Genomic DNA, 24,688 nt, shown 5'->3' on the forward strand with positions numbered 1-24,688 from the left:
TGCCCGGTTACAGCTGGGCCCCACCCCTCACCCCCCTTGTCCTCCATCGTCGGTCTAACCACTCACCTGTAACAGACTCTGGCTTCTTCTGAGTTCAGGGTGCTGAAAGGGCAATCATTTTGGCCTGACCACCCCCCCCCCACTTCTGTGGAATTGATAGTCAGAGATTGGCCGTCTGTTGATGAGGCCACAGACGCTGGTCCCATCATCCGTGATGAGGTGTCCTGCCTGACTCCAAGAGGGACACTCCAAGGGGCCTCCCGCCCAGAATAAACCAGTGATGGACATTTAGGGGTTCTCACCTAGAATCTAAACTCTCTGCAGAAGGAAAACCTTCCCCGTCCTTACTGCTCCAGTAGCAGTGAGCGCTGACCCCATTCGAGAACCCCATTCCTTTCTGGAATGGGGTCAGTAGAATTCCATACACGTCGGAAGACCATACTCCATCTGAAGGGCGAGGTTTCTGGAAGCTGCCAAAGAGGGTAAAGGAAAAGCTAGCCCTGAATCCATAAGTTCTTGTCCTGAATTTCTTCAAGTGAGTCCTTCTGGAAGGGCAGGTTTGTTAACGGGATCCGCTGACAGATTATCCACACGAAGTTCATGTAGCGACAGAGGTCGTCTTACGTCAACTGTATCCGTTCCGGTTTTATGAACGATCCCAACCACAAAGGATAAACCCATAATTGTGATTCTGAAGCCTTGATGAAGAAAATATATCAAAATTAGATCCTCTGTGGCCCCCTACAAATTTTACTGAATAAATTGTATTCTCTTCTGTCCTTCCCTCTCCTCAGGTTGGGCTCTGAGAAATCCGCGGTCATGTTGCAGGGTCAGTCTCGCGTCATTCTGGGATGTGGCCCAAACCAGACTCCCGTCCCGGCGGACCGTGCTCCGTCCGAGGCCGGTCTCCCCTTGCCAGCGTTCATCCCAGCATCTTTGTAAGAGACTTGTTCAATCATAAAAGCAAATTCATTCTGGGGGTGGGTTTTTCTTTTCTGTTGCGTAAAGACCCTCCGGTTGATTTGGGGTCGTGGCTTATTTTGCGAGTGAGTGTGTTGCAAATGGGAAATTCCTGAGTGTTGGATCCTGAGGCTGCTGGGAGCTGCTCTGGGGCCGGCCGGCAGAGGCTTCTGGAGCAGCGAGGGTGCCGGGCATCCTCAGAGAGAGCGAAGCACGTCGGGAGGGAAGGGAACCGCCGTGCAAACAGACACAGTATCCGTTTTGACTTTTCACAGAGCTTAGAGCAGCAGCTTTCTTCTGTTTCGCAGCTGACCTCACTTGGCCAACGTCTCCTTAAGTAATAATACGCTTACAAGAGTTCACGCTACTTTTGTTTTGTTTTGTTTTTTATTTTCATTCTACTCCCTAAATGCTGATGGACACAACTGACGGTAGATCGAGTTAATTTTATGCTCTAAATCTTGCTTCTTATCCCCGTAAGGCTGGTCGTTGTCTTCATTTGGTTGTTCCGTGCTCGTCAGCAAGTTGCCTTTCCTGTTTCTTGTGGGGGCTGGTGGCGGTCGGACTCCCATCCCGTCTGGCATCTATGATGCCACAGAGATCTCGTCATTATTACGATTGCGTAGCCTTAGGAGGTGCAGGAAGGACAGTTAAGTGCCCCCAAACCAAGAAGGCACTTGGGGACTGGATAAGGAAGAGGCCGTTCCGCAGAGCTGACACAGTCCTGTTCCGGCTCAGGTCCTGACGGGGGGCCCCCTGCAGCTGCAGACCCGCTCCCCGCAAAGTCCAGACCTTAGTCCACAGGTTGACTGGGCAGGGGACATGCAGAAGGGAGCGGTTGTGAGAGCAGAGGGCCCGCACGCCCCTGACTCCGCCCGTGTGTCAGGAAGGAGGGAGGGCCGCGTTACCTCTGGCAGATTCCTGGGAGGCTCAAACAAGCCTCCCCCTTCCAGGCCTTCATGGGCATCTCTATGGTGTGTGCGCTGTCCTCCAGGGGCCTGGAACTCGTGGTCCCAAGAGAGGTTGCCACGCAGCCGGGAAGGAGAAGGAGATGAAGGGTGGGGTTGTCCTGCCTGTGCTCCCTCACAGAGGCGGGCCCTAATTCTGAAGGCCTTCCACTTAGCTCTAATTTTTGGCTAAAGAGGCTCTTACAACAGACATCTACAGCTCAGGGAACCTTTTGTGCCCACCTGATGAACAGGAGGAATCGACCTTCCTCGCGGGTCTTCTCTTCCATTTCTGATGATCAGGAGTTTCCTCTCTTCCGTGGTCACTGCTCTGCCTTGTGTCCTTCCTCCTTGAATGGTGGGCATCGGCCTGGTGGGACCCCATGGGCCCCATGCGTGAAGCCGTGGGGCCCTCCATTTGCTCTCACCCAGGAGATGGAGCTGGAGGTGCCTGCCCTGGTGTCAGAATGGGGGTGGGACGGGCACGGAGCCCCGAGTTCTAGAAGGTTCCGCAGCTCGGGCGTCTCAGCAGCACGCGGGAGGATTCCTCCGGCCAGTCAGTCCGTCCTGTGTGCCTTCCACGGGTTTTGCCCGTGCACCCGGGGCGGCCCACATGCGTGTCTCCTGTCCCGTGTGTCCCCATGTCAGTCGTGCCCACGGGGCCTCAGCACCCTGAGAGCACACCTCCGTGTGCATGTCTACGTCAGTAACAAGTGACTGACATGAATGACCAGGCTCTGACCTCTCCGTGCACCATATGGAGGGAGAGTCTCGTCCTCCTGATTTCAGTCACGGTGACTGGCACCGGGAATGCCAACGGGAGCGGACTTGACCTTAAGGTGCTCCGGGTCTGGCGAGGAGAGGAAGCGTGTATTGAGGCCGCACTCGGTGTCCACCGGCTTCAGAGTTGATCTGATTTCGTTCCGACAGCATTCTACCAGCCATCGACTATTGTGTCCTTTTAACAGCCGGCACACAGAGTCTTGCACAAAGCCAGCAGATGAATAGACCTGGGGTTTGCGAACCCACGATTTTGCCCCAAAGCCATTCCGTTAGCTGATGGTAGCACTTGCTCTTGGCCCTGCCCGTGGAGAGACTTGTGGAGGGGTCAGGGGTGCCAGGGAAGCAGGCAAGGTGTGAGGACAGGGACTTCTCACGAACCTGGGACGTCGAGTGCATGTGATGGGAGGACAGTTGGGCAGGGGACCAAGGCCCCGGGGAGGTGGGAGGTGGCATTCGAGCCTGGCGTGTAAGGATGGAAGGGGTGGGGGGATGCTGATGCTAGTGTTTGGGTCCTGGTTTTTCTGACTCTCCTTTGTTCGTGCCCTTGCTTTGAGGATGCCTTCCCAGAGAAGCTACCGTCTGTCTTAGCTTGTCATTGTTCATATCTCTCCAGTTCTGTGTGGCCCTTTGAATGTCATTTACACATATCCCCAAAGTCAACTCGGACGGGTTTCCACAAAACGGGATGATAGGGATTTCATTGACTGATCCTTCTCTGGAAACCATGGGCATGGATTGGCTGATTTATTCATTTGGAGTTGAAAATGAAGCATGATGGGGTACCTGGGTGGCACAGTCACTTGGGTGACTGACTCTTGGTTTTGGCCCTGGTCGTGGTCTCAGGGTCATGAGATTGAGCTCGAATCAGGCTCTGTGCTCAGCATGAAGTCAGTTTGAGATTCTCCCTCTCCCTCTCTCCCTCTGCCTCTACCCCTGCTCACACTTGCTCTCTCAAATAAATACATAAATAAAATTTGAAAGGAAGGAAGGAAGGAGGGAGGGAGGGAAGAAAGGAAATGAAGTGTGAGAACTAAAAGATCAGGTGGGGGTGGGGGACACTTTCCTCCCAGCCTCAAATGACCTCAAATGACCAGCCCCGGGCCAGAAGGCAGGGAGGTGAGCCAAGGTCCAGGGAAAGCAGAGAGGATGTGATTATCCCGGGGCCTCGGCCGGGTGTCTCTGTCCTGAAACACCACTGAGGAAAATGTTGCCTGTTCCCCAAACAACGTGAAAGTGTGCTCCTCTGCTGGCTCCAGACTAGGGCTGCATTTCAACAGGGGTCATTAGAAACCATAAGCAAGGCCCCGTCGAGACTCGGTTGACAATGTCTTCCTGGCGCAGGAGGTGCCCGGGGAGGAGCCGGCCGTGCTGAGCCGTGACCCGCTAGCACGTGGGGCCGACCTGCAGGCTGTGTGAGCACCCTTGCTCTGGGGCCGTGTTCAAAGGTGGGCGATGGTTCAGGGGCAGACGTGACAGGCAAGGCAACCTGAATGAAATTAAGCTACGCTGGGATGAAACATGAAATGTTTAAAGCAAAGTTTCAAAACTGCAAGTTCATTGTTGAGTTGGGGCTCGCTGCCACCTAAAAGTTAGGTGCAAAAGGAAAAAAGAAACTTGCCATCTTCGAGAAAAACACAGCCTATGTGTTGAAGGTACTTAGAGAACAACATGATACATAAGAAATAAATTATATGCATTTAAATATAAAAAAGGAAATAAACAAAAGCCAGGATGCGAATATAAAGGGGAGTTGGTTTAAAAGCCCCTTTGCGTTATATCCAGAAATTTCATTACTAGCCTGGGAACATCTACCTGGACTCACAGTGTAGAACCTTCTGGCTGGCACGGAACTTTGGGAATACCTAGCTTAGAGAGTGTGGGTCTCCCGCCTGGAGCAGAGGGTTGACTTTGGGGTAGGTTCACCTTCCTCAGACCACAGTCGACATGACCTTGAGCAAGCAGTCTTTCTCTCAGAGCCAGTTTCCTCCTCTGCCAATAAAGAACTAAGGCAGTGTTTCTCCAGCATCCGGCAGGTTTCCAGAAGATGGTACAAGCAGTTGTGTACTCCCATGCACGCTTTTTGGACCTTCTCCAACTGATTCACAGGTGTGGGATGGAGCGGGGCAGAGCTGGACGTCATAGCACAGGTTCATCCACTGATCAAGCAAACCACCCCCCCTTCCTTCTTCCTTCTTTTCCTTTTCCCTATGCTTCCTCTTTGTGTTTCTCTCTCCCTTCTTCCCTTTCTTTTTCCTAACTGGGCTTGTCACTTACTCTCTTTTCTCACCCTGCAGTCAGCAAATAGTCTATTTTATTTGATGAATAGCTTTTTAGTTTGTATGTATTTTTGCAAAACACATATTTTGTAGGAATGCATTTTTTATTTGTTAAAGGGTTTTAGTTTCTTTATAAATGCATGTATCTGTTTTCTAACATTTATGTAAATATATTCTTACATATATATGTATATATGTGTAAATATGGATATTTCTTATTTTTTTGCCTTAAGCACTGTATTTACCATCCATCCATGCTACCCTGGGTGCCCATTATCTCGCTTCTAATCACTGCTTAACACTGCCTGGCGTGCACCCAGTGCGTTCTGCTAAGCCTCGCACAAAGATGGACAACTCCACTTCTCCCGACACCTGTCTCCTTGTACTTCCTAAGGCAGGACCAAAAGACATTTATCTGTTACAAGTTTCCCTCTCCGATGAGACCATGAGACCATGAGAGGAGATGTCCTGACTTACATACAAAGCACCTAGCACATAGTAATTTCTCAGTAAACACAGCCTTTGACTTCCATGGCAGCTGGAGACAGTGACTCTGGCCAAGCATCCTGTGGCCTTAGTCCCCAGGAGGAGTGATGAGCATTATCTCATCTCATAAAGGTTTGTGATCAGCAAGGGAAGCATCTTTCAGAGAAAAAAATTGAAAATCACTCAAATATGCTGCATATCTGAATTCCTTTGAATATTCTGCATTGTTAATCTATTCAAACACGTTTTTGAACACTTACCCTAACTGATGGAGGTTGGGCCGTTTGAATGCTCTCAGTATCCCCCAAATCCACAGGCAGTTCCTGCTTCTGGGGCACTGTGCCCCATCCCGGAAACTGTCATGGATTTGGAGAGGATGCTGTAGGATGTGCTCATGGGTGTGGGGGGACAGTGTGCCTCTCCAGTGTGGAAAAGGGACTCTGATGGGCACGGTGGGAGGTGAGCTGAGGCTGACAGTGAATCAGGTTAGACTTCTCTATTGTCTTTGGGTTTGGGGGATTGGGGAGGTGCTCGACTTTGATTTTGGAAGGATTTTTTTTTTCTACTGCATTTTGGATTCCGAATGAATGGACATACCTGTGTTTGGCATGTAACCAGATACCTCCAGGCCAGGGATCAGCAAACGGTTTCTGCAGAGGACCAGATAGTAAATATTATACCTATAGGCCACATGGTCACTGTCATGGTGTCACGTCAGTCACTGTCACGCAGAGCACCTGTTAGATGGTATGTAAGTGAGTTGGGACAGCCGCATTCCAATAAAACTTTATTTAAAATCCAGGAAGTAGATCGGGTTTGGCCCACGGGCCATAGTTTGCGGGCCCTGATTTAGATGCTCACGCATTTACTACATCGAGAATGTAATGAGGTGTAATGAGACAGGACAGATCAGCTCCTGCTCCTTCCTCCTTTTATCTACTCTCACTGTAGGGGGACGCTTTGTACAACTATTAGGAGTAATACAAAGAGGAGACAGAAGAGGTTTCTCCACTGTGTTAATGTGAGCTCATAACACCTAACATCACAGTGACTTAGACGAGAGAGAAGTTTATTTTTCTTTCCCGTATATACATTTTGTTGATAATGAGCTGGGGGTGCTATGGCAAACTCCTTCTCACAAGGTCCTCAGGTCTGTAAGTGCCTTCCCAAGGGTGTGTCCCATGAATGGTTTTGGTCTCATGGCTGAAAACGGTGGCAAGCATTCCAGGTAGAAAGATGGGGCAGGGAGGGAGGAGAAGGAGAGGAAATTAAGAACACTAAAATGCCGCCACCAGTCACTTCTACTTAGAGCCTGTCATCATAATTTTACGTGCCAACTTGGCTGGGCCATTGGACCCAGTTTTTGACCGAACTAGAGAGTGCTGTGGAAAGTTGTTGTTGTGGTGGTAGTGGTGGTTTTGGTTTTGGTTTTGATTTCCTGAATGCGATTAACATTTAAAGCAGTCGACTTTGAGTAAAGCAGATTACCCTCCTTGATGTAGGTGGGGCTCACCCAATCAGTTGAAGTCATTAAGAAAAAGATCTTCCCAGAGAAAGAGGGAAATTTACCCTCCGTTGGCCTTTGACCCAAGCTGCAACCTCAGCTCTTCCCTGAGTTTCTAGCCTCTTGGTCTGCTCTTCACACTTTAGATTTGCAAGCTCCTATATAATGGAGTGAGCCAAATCCTTAGTATATAAATAATATAGAAACCCAGTCTTCAGGAAACTTATCCACATTCTCCTCCCCCTTGGTAAGGCTCAGTGTTTTCTTTCTATTTATTTATCTTTAAATTGCTTCTTTGGATCTCCGCTTGCCTCTCCAGGGAACCATACCTTGCTGCCCCCATTTCTTATTTTCAGGGAGTTGTAAGTTAGTTCCTCTTGCAGGTGGTTGATGCTGAAGAATCCAGAATCTTCATAGGTTCCACCAGAAAGACATTCCAGTCTCCCCCTTGCAGCAGCGGGTCAGGCCGTGTGCTGTTTCTGTGGGTACTTTGGCTGTGCGCACGTGGTAAGGACTCGGTGAAGCTTTGCAGATCGGGTGGGTCTTGATGCAGAGCTGTTTTAGCTGAAGGGCTTCTGGGGCAACGTGAGCCAACATCAGAGGGGTGGGTGGGAGATGGCATTGAGCTGTGCACGATCCAGGCCTGTGCCAGTGCGCTAGTCGGACACCTCTGGAGCAGGGAGTGGAGCAAGGGTCCATCAGCATGCCTACAAGAAACTCTCCAGATGCACCTGCAAAGGCCTGATCTGCCTCAGGTCCATTCAGTGGGGCTGATGGCAGAGCTGAGAGATTCTAACAGCACCGGCCACAGTGCGGGTGGGAATGGGAGGGAGTAACACGGCAGGACAAGCGGCTGCCCACTGGCAGGCACACCTGCCTTGTGCTCTGTGAGGTTCCGGCTGCCTGGGCCCTAGTGTGCCGGGGAGGAGCTGGCTTGGTCTGGAACCAGGGCCTGGCCTAGCCCTTGCTCCCGGCATTTCGCTCCCCAGAAGTACTCGGCTGCAGAACGAAGGTGCTTCAGGTTGTAGATCCTCCTCTTCCTGCCCCCTTGGCCCAGGAGCTCTCGCCTTCCAAAAGCTGGGATGCTGCTTGTACACACTTGTGCTCTGTCAAGTGGGACACTCCTAGACACGAGAGGGAGGGAATCACCCGATAAAGGCCTGAGCAAGGGCGTCTTAGCTGCCAGCGGGAGTGGGGCTCTGCTGGGGTCGGCAAGAGCCTTACTCTCCTTCGGACAGTTTAGGGAGTACGAGCCTGCCTAGGCCCCCAGCAGGTGTTCGAAGAGGCTCAGGCAGTGTGTGTGTGTGTGTGTGTGTGTGTGTAGCAGGGTTTTGATCACACCAGTGGATCTAAATGCCCACTCTGCCACTTACCACTAACTCTATGATTTTGGAGGAACTTATTCGTCATTTTAAGCCTGTTTTCCTCATAAGTACAAGGGGGCTAACAGTACACAGGATAACCGTGCACCCCCATCCGTATGTTGACCCCTGCCAAATAGGCAGGAGCTCAGAACGTGACTGTATTTAGAAATGGGGTCTTTAAAGAGGTGAGGTAAACTGGGGCCACTGGGGGACGGGGGTTAAGCCAGTCTGGCTGGTGTCCTTAGAAGAGGAGATTTGGACACAGACACACACAGAGGGATGACCAGCAAGGACACGGGCCAAAGGGCCGTCCACAAGCCAAGGAGAGAGGTTTCAGGAGGAACCAACACCTTGACCTTGGATGGAGCTGTGAGAACACGTCCCAGCCATGGAGTCCCTCCGTCTGTGGAACACTGTTGCTGCCCGAGCCAACTGACACCACTGGCATTGAAGAGATTTTAAGGGGGAAGATCGTGTGCCTGAAATTCTCAGTGTGTGAAATTCCTGGCATGTGGACTGTGTAAATGTTTTCAGTTTTCTACTCTCCAGGCATTCAGAGCTGGGCAGTACGGTGGCCCCGGGCCTGAATTGCCCAGGCTGACATCCTGGTTTGGCTCCCTAATCTCTGGGTAACCAAGGGGTTCAGATTTAAATTCTCTAAATACCAATTTCCTTCTGTCACGGGAGGACTATCAGTGGAGCCGCACAGAGCTGCTGGGGGTTGGGTGCGCAGCTCTTAGCACGACCCCAGGGAGCTGCTCTTATTGTCATCGTTATGGGAGCAGGTAAGCATGGTCCCTTTGCTAATAAGTATGTGTGACATCGGGAAGGAATGGGGGGTATGCCTTTGGGGGCACTCCTGTTCCTGCTGGAGTCACCCTGGACTTTTCTGAGTTGTAGTTCCCACAGTCTCTGGAATTTGGAAACTGTAGTATTTACATGTGACGCTTTCCAGACATTTATCTGTAACTTTTTTTTTTTTTTTTTTTTTTTTTTTTTTTTGGTCTACACCGCCGTGGGGTGGGGGGGTGGTGGAGAACCAGACCCTGTACCAGCTGGTTGTTGGCCTTTCCTCTGACCGTGGAGTTTGAGGCAAAATTGCTGATGCAGGAAAATTGAGTCCTCCGTTCCCTGCACATGGGCTCTGGGTTCCGAGGGACGCTCACTGCGTCCAGCTGGAGGATGACCATCAGCGCGCTGTTTGGCCTCTGGAGGGACGATGATTAATTCTTAAATATTGACAAATGGCAGCCCTTGTTCTCCGTGTTTTTAAATTTTTTCTTGTGGTCAGAACATTTAACATGCAATCTACCGTGGGAACAGACGGAGTGAGCGGTCCGGTGCTGTTCTCTGCAGGCGCCGTGTGGAGAACTCTCCAGAACTTGGCCATGGTTCAGAACAGGCATTTTGTACACAGCACTTCCCTGTTTCCCCCTCTGCGCAGGCCAAGCAACCACTGTCCTGCTCTCTGCTTCCAGCCGTTGGACTGTCCTCAGTTCCTCGTCTAACCAGAGCCAGGCGTGGTTTCTCCTGTCCGCCGGGCTCACCATGTTGTTGCGTTTGGCAAGCGAGCCCGCCCTTTCTCACCGAAGCGCCATAAGGTCAAGTATGCAGAAAAGTCAGCTGCTCGGGGACCTGGTGCCAGAAAATTGCACCAAAAGGTTCTGAATGGCATAGTCTGGCCTGGCCCTTGACCAGTGATGCTCAGACTTTTCCACCCCGCGGCTCCCAAAATCAGAGGTGACGAATGGGGGTGTGCAGCTGGGAGGAAGCTGCTCAGGCAAGCACTCAGTGATCTCATAATGTGAGGCCAGTGGGAGCCTCCTTTGAAGTACCAGGTACCATCTTGCAGGCGCAGGAGAACTTACTTACATCCGTATTCATCATAGATGTGAAAAAATAGGTAAAGTCTTTACTGAGAAATAAAAAAACAGAAGCACCGGGGTGGGGGGGTTCATGTCCTTCCCCACCACACACCTGAGCACCCCCAGCCTATGACTCACTCTCCCTGGGTTAGACCCAGGGCCCCAGAAACAGAGAGGAGGAGACAGCCCCTAGATCCCTTCCCTTCTCCTGCTGTGGTCCCTGTCCTTGGATGTCCATGTGGGGTGGTGGTCCTGGCCTCTGGAGTTAGCAGTGCATCCTTTCAGAGATGCTAACAGATGGTGGGTTAAGATTTGACCCCCGCCCCCTCTGGAGTTTCGTTCAAGCAGAAACTCTAGAGAACAAGTTCTGAGATTCTCAGGAATGAGACTGAAATAGTAAAAAGGTATTTTGCAGCCGAGACCACTGGGTCCAGGTGTGGCCACTCACTTCACTTATCACCAGGTGCCCCCTGCCCCCCCCCCCCACTGCCACTGGGGTCACTGTGGTCCAGGGACCAGGGGGAAAATGGCTGCTCAGCCCTTCTAGCTGAGTCTTTGCTGCTGGGGTCTGAGGGCAGGTTTGCTTGCAGCCTCCTGAGACCAGAGACGTGACCTGGGGGGAAGACCCCCTCCACATAGGAGGCTGTAGCTCTGTGAAGACCTCCTCTGAGAGTCTGCTTGACTTGGCACACTTCTCGAAACCGACACAGAGAGTAACTTGTGTGCAGACCCTGGGTCCTGAGGCCACAAAGAGGAGTTAGACATGGACTGGCAACACCCTGTCCTATAGGGAAGTTGAAACAAAAGAAACAAAACACCAACCAAACCCCCAATCCTTACTGTGTGACAGGAGTTTACACGGGGTTTTCCTTTTTTTTTTTTTTTGGATTCTTAGGCAAGCCTTGCACACTCGCAGGTGCCTGTCCTGGTGTCTTAGAATCTTAGACCAGAATCGAGTTCAGACCGTGGCAGAGGGGACCAGGCAACTCTGCCATGATCTGGGTTCATCAGTCAACTCCAAAGAAGGTTATAATGCAGTGGCTTTTGCAAGTGTGTTTGTTTTTGGGAAATGACTAAGGGCCAGGGGTGCCAGGAAGGAACCAAACAAGAAGTCTGCTATTGGACAGCTTTTGCGTCGAAATGTATCTACTTCGTCTTTCCTGGTGGCGACTTTGTTCCTGAGGGTACTTCCTAGCGCTGAGTGCAGGTCGGGGATGCTCCCCCAGGCCAGGGAATGCCTGTGGCCTGGGAGGCCTTTGGGAGATGTGGAAGATCTAGACCAGGACGACTAAGAGCAGTGTTTGCAGAGGGCACTGTTCACGCACAGGGGCAGCAGAAGGCCTCTGGGCGCTGGGTTGGTCTGCCTATCTGTAAGGCCATGAGACATTCCCACCTGTAATCTAGTGGCTACTCATGTTTTACCCAAAGCCAGTCAGCTCGGCCCACACAGCATTTCTCCTCTACCAGCCAGCCGGTGTGCCCCAGGGGTAGGGGCAGGGAGGCCCAGCAAGGCCCACGGGCAGTGCAAGGTGGCCAGGAGACCAGGCAGGGGCCAGGGGACTGGCCTGTCTGCCCTGCTGTCTCCTTGAGCTCCGGACTCAGCAGGGAGCCTGGCTCCTATAAGGTCACCCCAGATGCTGTTTTCCTTTTTTTTTTTTTTTTTCTTTTAAACGACAGACACCCTTGAGGTTCTGGTTGATCTTTCAAAGAGAAACAGGAGATTCTTTGAGTAGAAAGAGGAAACAGTAAGTTTTCGGAATTTTAGAGAAAAAAAAATGCCGAGATTTCCATATCTAGCATCCCTGCAAAATCCACCGGGCAGGCAGAAGAGATGCCCTTCCTGGGTGCCCCCAACCCGCTGCCCCGGCTGCCTTCGCACGGGGCACTTACTTGGCTGAAGGGAGAAACAAAGACCATCTGCGCGCGTCCCCTGAGCGCCCCCCTCCCGCGTCCGGGTGTGACCCGCGGGCGAGCGCGGCACGGGGGGCACCGGCTCGGCCCCCCAGGCTGGGCAGCCGGGGCGGCGACGGTCTCCGGCCTGTGGCCGCGCGCCCCCGCCCGGGTCCCCGCCAGGTGCCCTCCGTCGTCCCCTTTCCCAGCCACCCCGGTCCTGCCGCCCCTTTCCGGCCTCCCCACGCCGCTCCTCCCCCGGCACCCCCTCTCCAGCCCCTCCTCGCCGCGCCCCCCGCGCCCCCTCCTCAGCCGAGCGGCCCGAGCATGCGCCGTGTGCCGCGGGCGGCGGGCGGGAGCGGCGCGCGTCGCTCGGGTCCCCTTCCTGCACCGCGCCGCCACTTGCCGGTTGCTAAGCAGTTACCATTGTTTCTGTGGCGATCGCGGAGGCTGTTGCTAATTGGAGAAGCCCCGCCAAGCCGCAGCCTCTCCCCTGTTCGGATCTGCTCTCCGCTCCTCGCGTTTGAGAGAAAACTAGGCTGGTCCACCCACGCTCCCTCCCCCACCCTCCCCGAAATAGCCGTGTGATTTCGGAAGTATGGACTGAATCACACCCCTCCCCGCCGATTGGACTCCGGTGGCTCGGAACTCGCCGTCAGACCGCACCTGCCCCCGTGCCGCCGCGCGCCCGAGGCCGGGGACCATGACTACGGCCAAGGAGCCTAATGCTTCGGGGAAATCCGTGCAGCAGCAGGAGCAGGTAACGCTGCTTTCCGGGGGTGCGTGTGCGTGTGCGGGAGTGGGGGATCCGGGGGATGTGTCTCCTGAGCGATTTTGCATTGGCCATGACTGCCCTCCCCTGAGCCCCGAAGCTGGAGGCGAACACGGGCGCTGCGCGAGCGCCGCTGGGGTCTGCCTGCCTCCCTCCTGACTTCTATTTCTGCAAGATGCCCTGGCCTCCCCGTCATGCAGGGGCGCGGGGAGCAAGCATGCGGCGAGGTAAACTTGGTGCGAGGGGACCCTTCCACCAAGGCCTCTCTCCTCCGCACAGCTGTTGTGAAGGTTTCCAACTACTTTGTAATTTGGGGGGCTGGGTAAGGAGGGAGGGCTGGAAGAGGTGGGTAGCCCCGCCCCAAATTTTCCTGTACTTGACCCTCCAACAGGACTTTGATCTGGTTCTAACACAAGTCCAGAGAGGACATAGGAGCTGTGTTTAAAGGACTTTTCTTGTGATACCTGTGTCCCTTTTCCTCCTCTGCTCAAGTATTTCTGCAGGGTGGACAGATTGCTGTTCATCCTGGGCCTCTAGAGAGGGACGACTCTCGGTGCCAGGAAAACTGCACAGCTAGGACCCAGGGGGAGCCCCCCGCCCCAGTTGAGAAGTAGCAGGGCTTTCAGGGCTGGCCAAGGATGGCCAGGAGGGCTCTGTGTCCACTCACCCTGCCACTCAGGCCTGCCATCTGCAGAGGCTGGGAGCCTGAGTCTCAGAAATGAAGGGGAACCAGCAAGCCGGGTTTGAGTACTCCTATAGATATCCTAATTCCCTTCTCAAATATTGTGAGGGTTCTTATCTTTTAATCACTGCTTGCTTCTCCTAGAGCAGATCATTAAAATAGATCCTGGGAGACACCAGCAGATTCCCAGAGCAGTTAGTTCGAGCCTGGTAGATCAACAGCAGAAGCTGATTTCCCTGATTTATTTTAGGGGTGCTGTCAGGTCCTGCTTGCTAGGATTGGGGCCAAGATTGGGGCCATTCGAGTTCAGGAAAACCAAGAGCCTCTTTGGGGACAGTGTGTGATAGTCTTGTCGCCAACTCTGCGGAGACAGTATGAAGACAACTTTGGATCTGTATTTAGTGGGAGGTGCATTTTGGGGGTCATTCCCCCAAAGCCCATTTTTTAATTAAAAAAAGAGAGCCCACCTTAATAGTAGTATCATCATCATTACCATCATCTGAGGAACTCATATACAATTTTCATTTCTTCCGGGAAGAAGATTTTATAAATAGAGAAGTCTAAGAATCCCTCTTCTTGGTGGGAGAGCTCACTGTTGCGTGAACACCAAGAGGTTCACAACAGGCCAACTGACCCCTCCTCCTTTGAAAAAATTTCTACAGATTATTTGTTCAAGAAAGAAACATGTCCACCCTAAATTAGCGTCCTGTGACTAAGTGGGCTTCCTTTTATTACAGTTCTCCTGCTCACTAGGTCTAAAGCAAATGTGCCCTCGGCTTGCAGGCTCATGGCAGCAGGGACTCAGGGAGCATTTCTGACCATGGGACAGTGCTCATAATTACGGAGAAAGCACCTGCTGTTCATAGGTCTGAGCCCAAAGGCGGGCACTGAGAAGCCCGATCTCTATTATGTGGAAGAAGGCCCAGGACTCCTGTGTAACTTTACTCTTGTTTCCCTCTACATGTCAGGAGCGTGGAAGTAATTAGGGTGTGGGTTTTAGAGGACATGTAGGGTCTTGTTTGATTTTGTACCTTCTGTTCTTTGGAAACCCCCCATCCTTGCCCCTGGGGCCATTGTGGCCAACGTGTACGGGCAGAGCGCTGAGGACAGAGGTGGCTGTGGGCGCAGGGAGGAGTCAGGAGGCCGTCTTCCCATTCTCAGGCATCTTCTTGACCCTGAGAAGGACATAGTGGCCCCCCTGTGAAGCAGAACACAGTGAGGGTCAACAGCAGGACCAGGGCAGGAGAAGCAAAATGGGATGGAGCGCGGAGGTCTCATGTCTAAAATTAATGCACCTTTAGGGGACTATTGAAGACTATTTGCTTTTCCTTCGTTGCTTATCAATTTTTAAAGACATTTAAGCTCAGCTCTGTGGGCTTAGACGGCAGAGCTCTGAATGAGTCCTCCCATTCTTGATCGCATTTCGTCCTTGTTGCTAGTGGAGCTGTGAGCATAGTCCTATCCCCAGCTGGGTGGGGGTTTATAGGGAGGCCAGGGCAGAGGGATATGCTCCAGCATTTTGTTTAAGACAGAGAGAGAAGGAGAAAAGAGATGCTGGTTTGTGGTTTGGTTTGGTTTTTGGATTAGGGATCATTTCATTATACTGACAGAGTTTGCAACGGTGACACCTTATATCTTACATTGGGAGGCGTTAATCTGAGGATTTGGATTTTCTGTGGCTCGATACTTATGTCCAACACTCTTGAAAATTTACTTGGTTATTGCAATAGACTGACAGTTCTTAGCAAACCAACAGAGGCACGGTACAGTTTCTAACCTACCTTGGGAGTCAGAAGCTGGGTGGCAGCTGGAAATAACGTTTGTATGCTGAGGAGTACTGCAAATTAACAAAAAACAAATCTAGGAAAACTATAAAACCCAATGATTTTACCTATTAGAGATTGCTGATTTTTCCTCATTTTTTTGTTAAAATATGTACTAAAAATAGGAGAATATATGGATTTTTTAAGATGCTGTATAAACACATTGGACTAAAATGGAGAGTGAACTTTTAGAAGACCATTTCCCTTTCCCTTCAGATATGCCAAAACTTATTTTTAAATGAAGTATGAACAGTCCAGGGATGTTTGGAAACAAAATATCCTTTAAGCTGAATAACGTGAACTCATCCTTTGGCTCTGAGGCCAATCAGATGGTAGAGGCTCCCCACTAAAAAGCAGGTCCACACTGGCCAAGCCCTTCGCCTCACCAGCGTGTCCAGAGTGAAGCTTAGCAGGGGAAGTAGAAAAAGCTGAAGCTGATTTGGTTAAAATTTATTGTATTCTCTCGAATGAACTAAATCCTTCCTTAGAGAACCACATTAAGGATTTTTTTCCTCTAAGTAAAAGCACAAATTTATTTTAAAATCTGCCTTCCTTATTTCAAATGACTTAGAATTGAAAAGCAGTGATCAGTAATAGTGTTGTGAGTAAGACTAGACAGAAGGACTAATTCTCCATGCTTTCAGTGAACCAGGATATATTTTTGCTCAAATATTGTGCAGGCATGAGTCTTCAGTGGTAGATTCTGGATCTGTAATGTGTGTGGATGTGTATGCACGAGCGTGTACACACGCACACACAAGCTGGCCTCTTGCGTCACAAAGTCAGACTTGGAAAAGACCTCACAAGTGCACCCCATGACCAGGTCCACAAGTGCACCCCATGACCAGGTCCACCTGTTAGGCTCAGGAATCTCACAGATCATTGAGAACCTGCCTTTCCTTCAAAGATCTCCAGAACATCTCCTTTTGTATGGAGATATTCTGTGTTATCTTGGGGAACTTGCTTCTGGACCCCTCCCTGGAAGCTGGTTCTCTGATGGCTCTTCGTGTGTGAGAGCTATTTTTTGTTGTTTTTCACTCTTCTCCAAGCTGCACAAACCCAGATATGCATAGTGCTGATGTGTCTATTCTCCTGTTAAATCAGGAACCCCAGGATCCAGTGTTGATTGAGAGGCCAGATTATTTATCTGGATCTTTGTGATTATAATGCCATTGCAAAGAGTTTTCTAAAGTGAATGAAAATTCTTATAAACAGCATATTCTATAAAGTGGACATGAAAATGCATGGAGCGTGGAATTCTGAGAGAGGACAGACCTTCCCAGGAACAGACAGGTGATGATGACCCAGGAGCAGGACTTTGGATGTCTTCTGCCCAGTGCTCTTTGCATTAGATACTGTTGCTTCTCCCATAGTAAAATTAGATACTGAAACAGAGGAGCTGACTTTGACCATCAGGAGAGTTAAATTTTTTATGAAAGTACGTTACAGGGAAGGTCTAATGGAGAAGGTAAATGTGGTATTAAAAAAATAAGTAGTAGCCAAAGGAAACCAAAAAAACAAGATTCAGTATTAAGAAGTGCAAACAGGACTTATTTCTGAGGTGGTCCTTCCTCAACTCAAAAAAGTGACATGGATGCAGTGTTTGAACCAGTGTACATTAAATTCTGTTCTGCTCATTGTCTAAGTTACTTAAGCCTCTCTGGATAAAAATGAGCCCTGAAGGAACAGGACAAGAGTCAGAACAATAGGTTCTTAAGATTGTGTAGAAATACATCAAGGACTCTGAAGAAAGAGAGAAACATTCTGGCTGCCAAATGGGTCCAGGTATGAAAGGAAGAACTCAGAAATTGGGCATCCTAGGGAGAGCATGAGCAGAACAAGGTGTGCATGCCTGGAATCTCCAGGTGGGTTCTGGTGAGGAGAGGAAGTGGCCGGGAGAGGATGGGGGTGCAGGGGTGGGGAGCAGCAGAGTCTTTGTGCAGAAGGAAGAGGGTGGCTGGTGTGGGGCTCTTAGAGAAGGAACACTTAGTCTCATCACCAGAGAGAACAACATGCAATGAAGCAAGCAGCTGGCTTGGAGCCATAATCTACTGTGCTCTGGTGTCTACAAGTAGTTCCTACCTTCTGGGTGCAAGTTATGTGATCGACTAAAAGAAGTCAATAAACAAGTGTCACTCAGGAGGCTAAGTGAAAACCCAAACAATCCCAGGTCGGCTGTATACAACACTCAAACTCAAAACAAATGGAAAGCAGCTGACTTTCCTTTCTGAAAAATGCTTTCTCTGATATTAAACACATTTTATTATGGTCTCCTGACGTTACACTGGATGTAATCCTGCCCCCTCACTTTTAGTACTGGAGCTACCCCGGAAAGCTTGCCCAAGACCTTCAAATGCTCCACAAAGAAGACCTGGGGGACTTTGAGGGTTGGAGGATGATTCCCATTAACTTTCACCAAAACGTGGCCAGCTCCAGCATGCCTGTGGACCATGCAAAAATGCTCTTCATGTACAGTGACAAACAGCCACCATGTTTCTGCCTCATCAGGAATTACAGCATTATTATCCTTTATGGAAATGAGTCACGTCTGTGTTTGGCATTAATTGACTGGATTTTGCAGTGGACATCGTTCACCCACTCACATGAGAAAGGGCTGAACGAGTCTGCTCATCTAGAATTCTGAAAGTTGAGGAAAAGTTTCTAATTTGGGGAGGAAGCAGGGCCCTGTTAGTGTGTAGAGATCGATGGTTGTTTGAATCCCTTGCTTTAAAAAGATATGGCACGGAGGGGGCACCTGGGTGGCTCAGTGGGCTAAGCCTCTGCCTTCAGCTCAGGTCATGATCTCAGGGTCCTGGGATCAATCCCGAATCGGGCTCTCTGCTCAGCGGGGAGCCTGCTTCCTCCTCTCTCTCTCTGCCTGCCTCTCTGCCTACTTGTGATCTCTGTCTGTCAAATAAATAAATAAAATCTTAAAAAAAAAAAAGATATGGCATGGAGGTTGTGTACTCTCATTTCAGTTATGGTTTGGAAAACCAAACGAGCTAAAATGTTTTTATTTCAGGTTTCAGGTCTGGTTACCTGGGGGCCTCAAAGCATAGGAGTGGGAACCACATCACCGGGGTGGAGTGATGTAATTCTGCAAGAGGCTGACATTCTCGTGCCACAAAGTGATCTGATAGAGAAAGTTGGTTCTCCTTCCTCCTTTTCCCTCCAGCTGTCCTTCACTTTTTAGGACTCCTTCACACCTTGTCCTGGGTGTGCCTCTGATTGCTGTGAGTCCCTGTAACCATCCATTACTTAATCAGAATTGAGTCTGCCCAAACATTCACGTGTGCTCCTCTACCTCGACCTGTGCTAAATGCCAGAGACCAGCCAAGCCCTACAATACGTTTAAGGTCATCGCTGTAATGCACTGCCCACCTTGAGATCAACCGTAACTTGACCCACAGCTGTTGGTAATGAAACCCAGCAGAGTTGTCCATGGTTGGGATTTCAGGTTCAGAGTTATGGCACAGCCAAAAGAAGAAAAAAAAAAAGGTATTTATTCACAGTCATTAGTGACCACTTAAGTAGAGGTCATTGTGAGGATGGTCTCTGCACCCCAGAAATCCCCGATAGCTTGTGCCCGTACCATGAGTACCTCTTATTTCTGCATTCGTGTTAGACCTGGACTTGTATCAGTCAACTCCCAAATAACAGACACTGTTGCTGCTTTTGGCTTCCAGTTCTGGGAGGATTTTGCAGTAATGGAGTAGAAATTTGCAGCAATCCCTTCTTAGGAAAAATGGCCATGAGCACAGACATTAAGTCAGTGCTGTGGGCCAACCTTGATAGGGAGTCCACTTATTTTTAACAGTGGTGGCTCAGATGGCGCAGGGTCCGGAAGGCAGCCCCCCGACCCGGGGCGTTACAGAACACGTTAATGATATACTCAAGTCTTGATAGTAGAATTTTCCATGACAGTTTATATATGATCCCCTTACTCGTATCTGATCAATGTTTTAAGAGATTCAACTTCTTCTGCCAGAACTCAGGAAAAACCGCTTTCCTCCATCTGAAAGTGCATGAGAACACAGGCTTCTAAAAAATGTCTGTGGGCGCGCCTGTGAGTGTGGAGTGGGAGAAGCGCCAAAAGACACCAGCATAATCTGCTGAATAAAATGGGGAAACTGGTGACGGGGGCAGAGCTCTTTCAAAACATTTTAAAACTCATAGTCTGTGTTCTGACTGGCTCAGAGAATTCCTCTTGAATATCATGGGAATTTATGCTCTGGGAAGGGTAGATCCAACCTTTTAAAGAGATTACCCACGGCAAGAGGGACATCACAACCAAGAACTTGAAACAGAGTCCCTTGATTTTCTCTTGAGAAATTAACATGCAGCAGAGCTCCCCTTGAGTGGTGACGTATGTTTTTAAAATTAATGAAAGAATTTGCTTCTCCATTTTGAAGAGGCGAGTTTTAGTCTCTGTGTTAGAATATTTGGGATCGTCACAGAGTTTACTCAGGGAATTTGAGAATTATGACCCTCACTACCTCTCCTAAACTGGGTCTCTAAATGGGAGAGGGGAGGAGATATATATATATATATATTTTTTTTTTTAAGATTTTATTTATTTATTTGACAGAGAGAGATCAGAAGTAGATGGAGAGGCAGGCAGAGAGAGCTAGAGAGAGAGAGAGGGAAGCAGGCTCCCCGCTGAGCAGAGAGCCGGATGCGGTACTCGATCCCAGGACCCTGAGATCATGACCTGAGCCGAAGGCAGCAGCTTAACCCACTGAGCCACCCAGGCGCCCCGAGGAGATATATTTTTAAATGTTAATAGCCTGCCTGGTACCCCATCCACTTATTAGACAGATGTCAGATCATAGGAAGGTTTTTATTTTGATGCATACGAGACCCAGAAGAGGAGAGAGGCCAAGTGGGAGAGAAGGGGGCTGGCCCGGGTGGCACAAGGTTGGAAGAACAGAGCGATTCTGTGGCCTTGCCCCTGGGGGGCCGGCTGATCTGTCTGCTGCAGGCGGTAGAGGACTGCAGGGGGCATGGAGATGGTTCTGGAAAGCCGGAGATGCTTACTTGTGAGGGTTTCAGAACATGATTGCCTGGAAAATACCACAATGGAAAGCAGCAGAGGGTTAGTGGGATTCTGGAAGAAAGAAAAGAAATCTGAACTTATGACACATTTCTGCTTAAAAGAACAGGATTTGGGGGGAATAAAAGAAACTGGAAGAATGGCTCGGACATAAACATGACAGTTTTGTGAGAGCGATTACCTAATCTTGGCATGTCCTGCGGACTAGAAAGGGTCCTGGAAGCTTCTGGTTTTCAAAGAGCTTAAAAGGGCTTGTGATGCCCCAGATAAAAGTCAAGTTTACTTAGAACCGCAGGTATACACCTGTTACACCTGTTACCATAGGTACTCAGCATTTCTCCAAGTAGCCTGAGAAATTTCTAAGAAGATTCGAGACAATTAGAACATCAGGCACTGATTTTTGAAAAGCAAAATAAGCCTTCCATCCCCCCAATTCCACATCATAAGGCACACAGGTAAAGAATGAGATTAATAAGAGAACTTTGGTAGGCAAAAACCGATCTGTAGTTAAAAATCATAAAGCCTTAATTCGTCAAACTCTCCTCCTGCATTTTATGGACTTTTTCTTCTCCTTACAAGGATGGGGCAGGCACTTTCCTTCTTCCTGCCAAGAGCCCTCTTTTCTGGAAAGTGGGAGAACACCGGCTCTGATCCCGTCTCTTCCCCCTGCTAGCTGAGGGACCTGCGGCAGATCGGGCTGAGGCCCGTATCTGGGGACAAGGCCCATCACACCGGTGCTTGGGAAAAAACCTTTCAGCACAGAGCCCTGCTCTTAGCATGGAGCTTTCAAGCCACTGTTTAGTAAGTACTTAACTACGTGTTGACATAACAATGATATCTGAATGGGCCTTATTTTCAGCATTTGGTGAGGGCTTGTCGGTTCTAAGGTGTGTCCATTCTCAGATGGGTTAGTCTATAAGAGCAAAGAACATTCAATGTTTAAAGCGTTTTATAGGCCATCCTGCCCAGTGATTCTTGGACTTTTGCTTTAGTAACAGAACCCTCTTCCCCAAAGGAAATAAGCCAAGTTCAACAAGATGAAAGCGCTTCCCTAATGGTGTCCAGACAGGCCAGCAGAGCAGCCCCCTCCAGCAGAGCACAGCTTATGAGCCAGATATCTAATTCAGCAGTCTGATTTTACATAGGAAGAAATAAGTCTCAGAGAGGTTGAGTAAATTAACCAAAATCACACAGGTGGTAAGTTGCAGAAACAGAACACAACCACTGCCTCTGCTCTCCTTTTTCTTTCTTTTTTTTTTTTTCCCTCTAAATCAAGGAACACTAGGTGAGACGTGGTCGAAATGATATATAAAGAAGATTAACACAAAAACTGATACTAACAGAAAACTGCAAAGGTAATAAAGTGAGCAAATTAAATGCAAATTAAAAAATCCTTGACTGGAGATCAGTTGAGAAAAGGTGTATATTCAAGGCCGTTCTCTAGCTGCATGTCTTCTGGATGGGTGTAGCTATTTCTTCTTTTAATGGCACCATCCCTGAAGGCATTAGGGCTTTTGTAGCAATTTTTCATATTTAATTAGTTATTTAATGAGTTTCTTTGGAAAAAGGGAAAAATGAGGATATAACAAATGTCTTTCTCCTGATTTAAAAAAAGTAAGCAGCAATTAATAAATTCTGTATGCTTTGGAAGAATGCAGTAGGTAATTTTCAATCTCATCTCACACTTGAATAACTTCAAAGGTAGTAGTTGTACAACACGTGTGGAAAGACAGTAGTGGAAGAGAGAGGAGACCCAATGTATCACCTGTGCAGACCGGGGATTCGGCCCCGCAGGGGTTCAGATGTTGGAACATCTGGAAATTGTCTGAGCTCATGAGCTCAAACTGAATCCAAAGTACATTGATCATTACCCATAGATTACAGATCCCTTTGGAGGATCTGACGAAAGCCAAGAACCTGTTCGCCAAATCCCATAACCTCTTGATCATGTAAGGCTCACAGACCACGTCTTACGTCTACAAATCCCTCAGTGCCGCCTTCTGTTGAGTTAGCACGGTCTTAAGACACATCAGTAGAAATGTGCTCACAGCTCAAACCTCATACAGATATGAACTAAGTAGCTATCACCTCAGGGTGCTATACTAGTTACCATGGAGGCATAGCACCCAGGAAAGAGTGGGGATGAGGTTGTTGGTGAGTGTTCAGGAAGAAACGGGTACGCTGTCCCAACAATGGTGGCGGAGGGAGCTGTGAGCCATGTTGGGTGGTCAGAGTTTAAAGATTCCTGCTTATATGGCTGGGGAAGTAAAATGTGTCTTTAATGTTTAAGGAACTGTTAAATATTATTAGAAGAAATGATGGGATTTTGATTTTTTTTATTTCCTGGATTACTCTAAAAGGCAAAAGACCAGGGATGTGTGAATTTCAGTCCCTAGACAGCAGCTTTCGGTGATGTCACTACACCTTCAAGCCGTTGTCAAGGACTGTCAGCCCGGGCTGTGCCCCTGAAAGGGCAGGGTTGACTAAGGGCCCTTCTATTGGAAGGGGTCAAGGCTTGAATAACCTCCCTGTCACACAACTCTGTCCTGCGTGGGTCGTGCCAATGCCAAGTGCAATGCCAGCCCCACCCATCTGGTTGCACGATGAGTCTCTGAATGGGTGAATCGCGTCCTCCCTGTTGACCGCTCCCAATGACTGACCCACAAAGTTAAAGAGTCTGTGGTTTCGTTCAGTCACCCAATGAGCCAGGTTTTTGGAGCCCTCGAGGAAAATAGGATCCAACTGCTTGAGTGACCCACGCACCTTGCCTTCCCTGACGACATCATTGCCTGAGACATCATCGCCCATTTCCTCTCCCCAAATCCTGCCCACACCTGCTTTACCTGAAGCTCTTTCTCCACCACAGAAGCCTCAGCCACGTGCCACAGTCCATGTGTCAACATTCAGCCCTGTGGGGACCCCCATCCATAAAGTCAGCAAATATCCTCTTGTTCACCAGGCCCGTGGGTAAACAAGAAACCCATTGATAAGAAAAGGAGACCTGTCAGGAAGCTGGGCATGCTGCCTCCCCGACGCCCTCTCCCCGTGGCCGAAGCAGAAGCAGTGTGTCGTCCTCCTCCACGGAAGACATCTGCCTAAATGAAAAGACAGTACATGGTGCCACCTTCTCCCAGATGCGGAGAAAGTCAGGGTGGACCCTCTCAGACTTGGGGGAGACAGGCTTTGGGGGAAGAAGGGACCAAGTGCATCAAGAGAAACAGAATGGAAAGGTCTGGAACGTTGGCTCTGTTTGGCCTCTGCTGAGTCTGCATTGGCCACGTTTGTTGAACTTCCTTATGAGGCAGTGTAGGTTCAAGGGTGACTTCTGGGGTGACAGGAGAAAGGAGCCGTGATACGGTGACTTACAGAGCCCAGGCCCCGGGGGCTGTGGTATGGGAGGAGGGGGACTAGCTCTGGGTTTCGGTGGTCAGCTCGGGCACTGACCAGTTAGGCAGCATCAAGCTGTCGGGGTACGCACGGCTCCATATTGAGCTAGAGCTCCCTGATAGCCCCAGATGTCATCCGTGGATGGTTCTGGTTTCATCCCCTGGGCAGAGGGGCGGGCGTGAGGACGCGCTCTGAGCCCGGTCAGCATCTTTACCGTCTCTCTGGCCCCCCCGGTCTGGCTGCAGGAGAGACGTTGCCGAAGCGCCGGCAAGGTTTACTTCATGGAAGGTGTGCTTGCTGCGTTGACTGAAGAGCTTTACTTTTCCTTAACCACTGCCGTGCTTGAAATTGCACAGATAATAAGGCCCACTTGAAGCGGCGAGTCTACAGCTCTTGACTCTATTAAATTCACTTAAGCGTGTGGCTGGAAAGTTACGCTGAGGTGCCTGAGGCCCGGTTGTGGTTGATGAGTTGTCCGAAGTTTCATATTTGCGACTTGGATGGTTATCTAACTTAGTTTGGTGGTGACCTTGACATGAACCCACAATCGTTGAGCGCCTAATGTGTACGACTTATCCTGGGAAGCAGACTCCCTATTTTAAGTTTTTTTTTTTTAAAGATTTTATTTATTTATTTGACAGACAGAGATCACAAGCAGGCAGAGAGGCAGGCAGAGAGAGAGGAGGAAGCAGGCTCCCTGCTGAGCAGAGAGCCCGACGCGGGGCTCGATCCCAGGACTCTGAGATCATGACCCGAGCCGAAGGCAGCGGCTTAACCCACTGAGCCACCCAGGCGCCCCCTATTTTAAGTTTATTAAGATCTTAACTGCAGAGCTGAGGTTGAAGGTTACCAAGTTTGGTTTCTGAAGGACTTGGTCCTGGTAATGAATGGATGTA

General features: G+C 49.7%; 1 protein-coding gene and 1 long non-coding RNA gene across 2 annotated transcripts in view; both read left to right on the plus strand.

Annotated features, from left to right (window-relative positions):
* The window catches only part of DPP6 (dipeptidyl peptidase like 6), a 650,194-nt gene that overhangs the window by 198,929 nt on the left and 426,577 nt on the right, over positions 1 to 24,688 (plus strand).
* On the plus strand, positions 12,420 to 17,278 carry LOC125081053 (uncharacterized). The gene is made up of 3 exons (XR_007121573.1): positions 12,420 to 12,835; positions 14,498 to 14,501; positions 17,267 to 17,278. It is a non-coding gene; the product is annotated as an uncharacterized LOC125081053 (long non-coding RNA).

Source organism: Lutra lutra, chromosome 11 (genome assembly GCF_902655055.1).
Source record: "Lutra lutra chromosome 11, mLutLut1.2, whole genome shotgun sequence".
Lineage (NCBI taxonomy): Eukaryota > Metazoa > Chordata > Mammalia > Carnivora > Mustelidae > Lutra > Lutra lutra.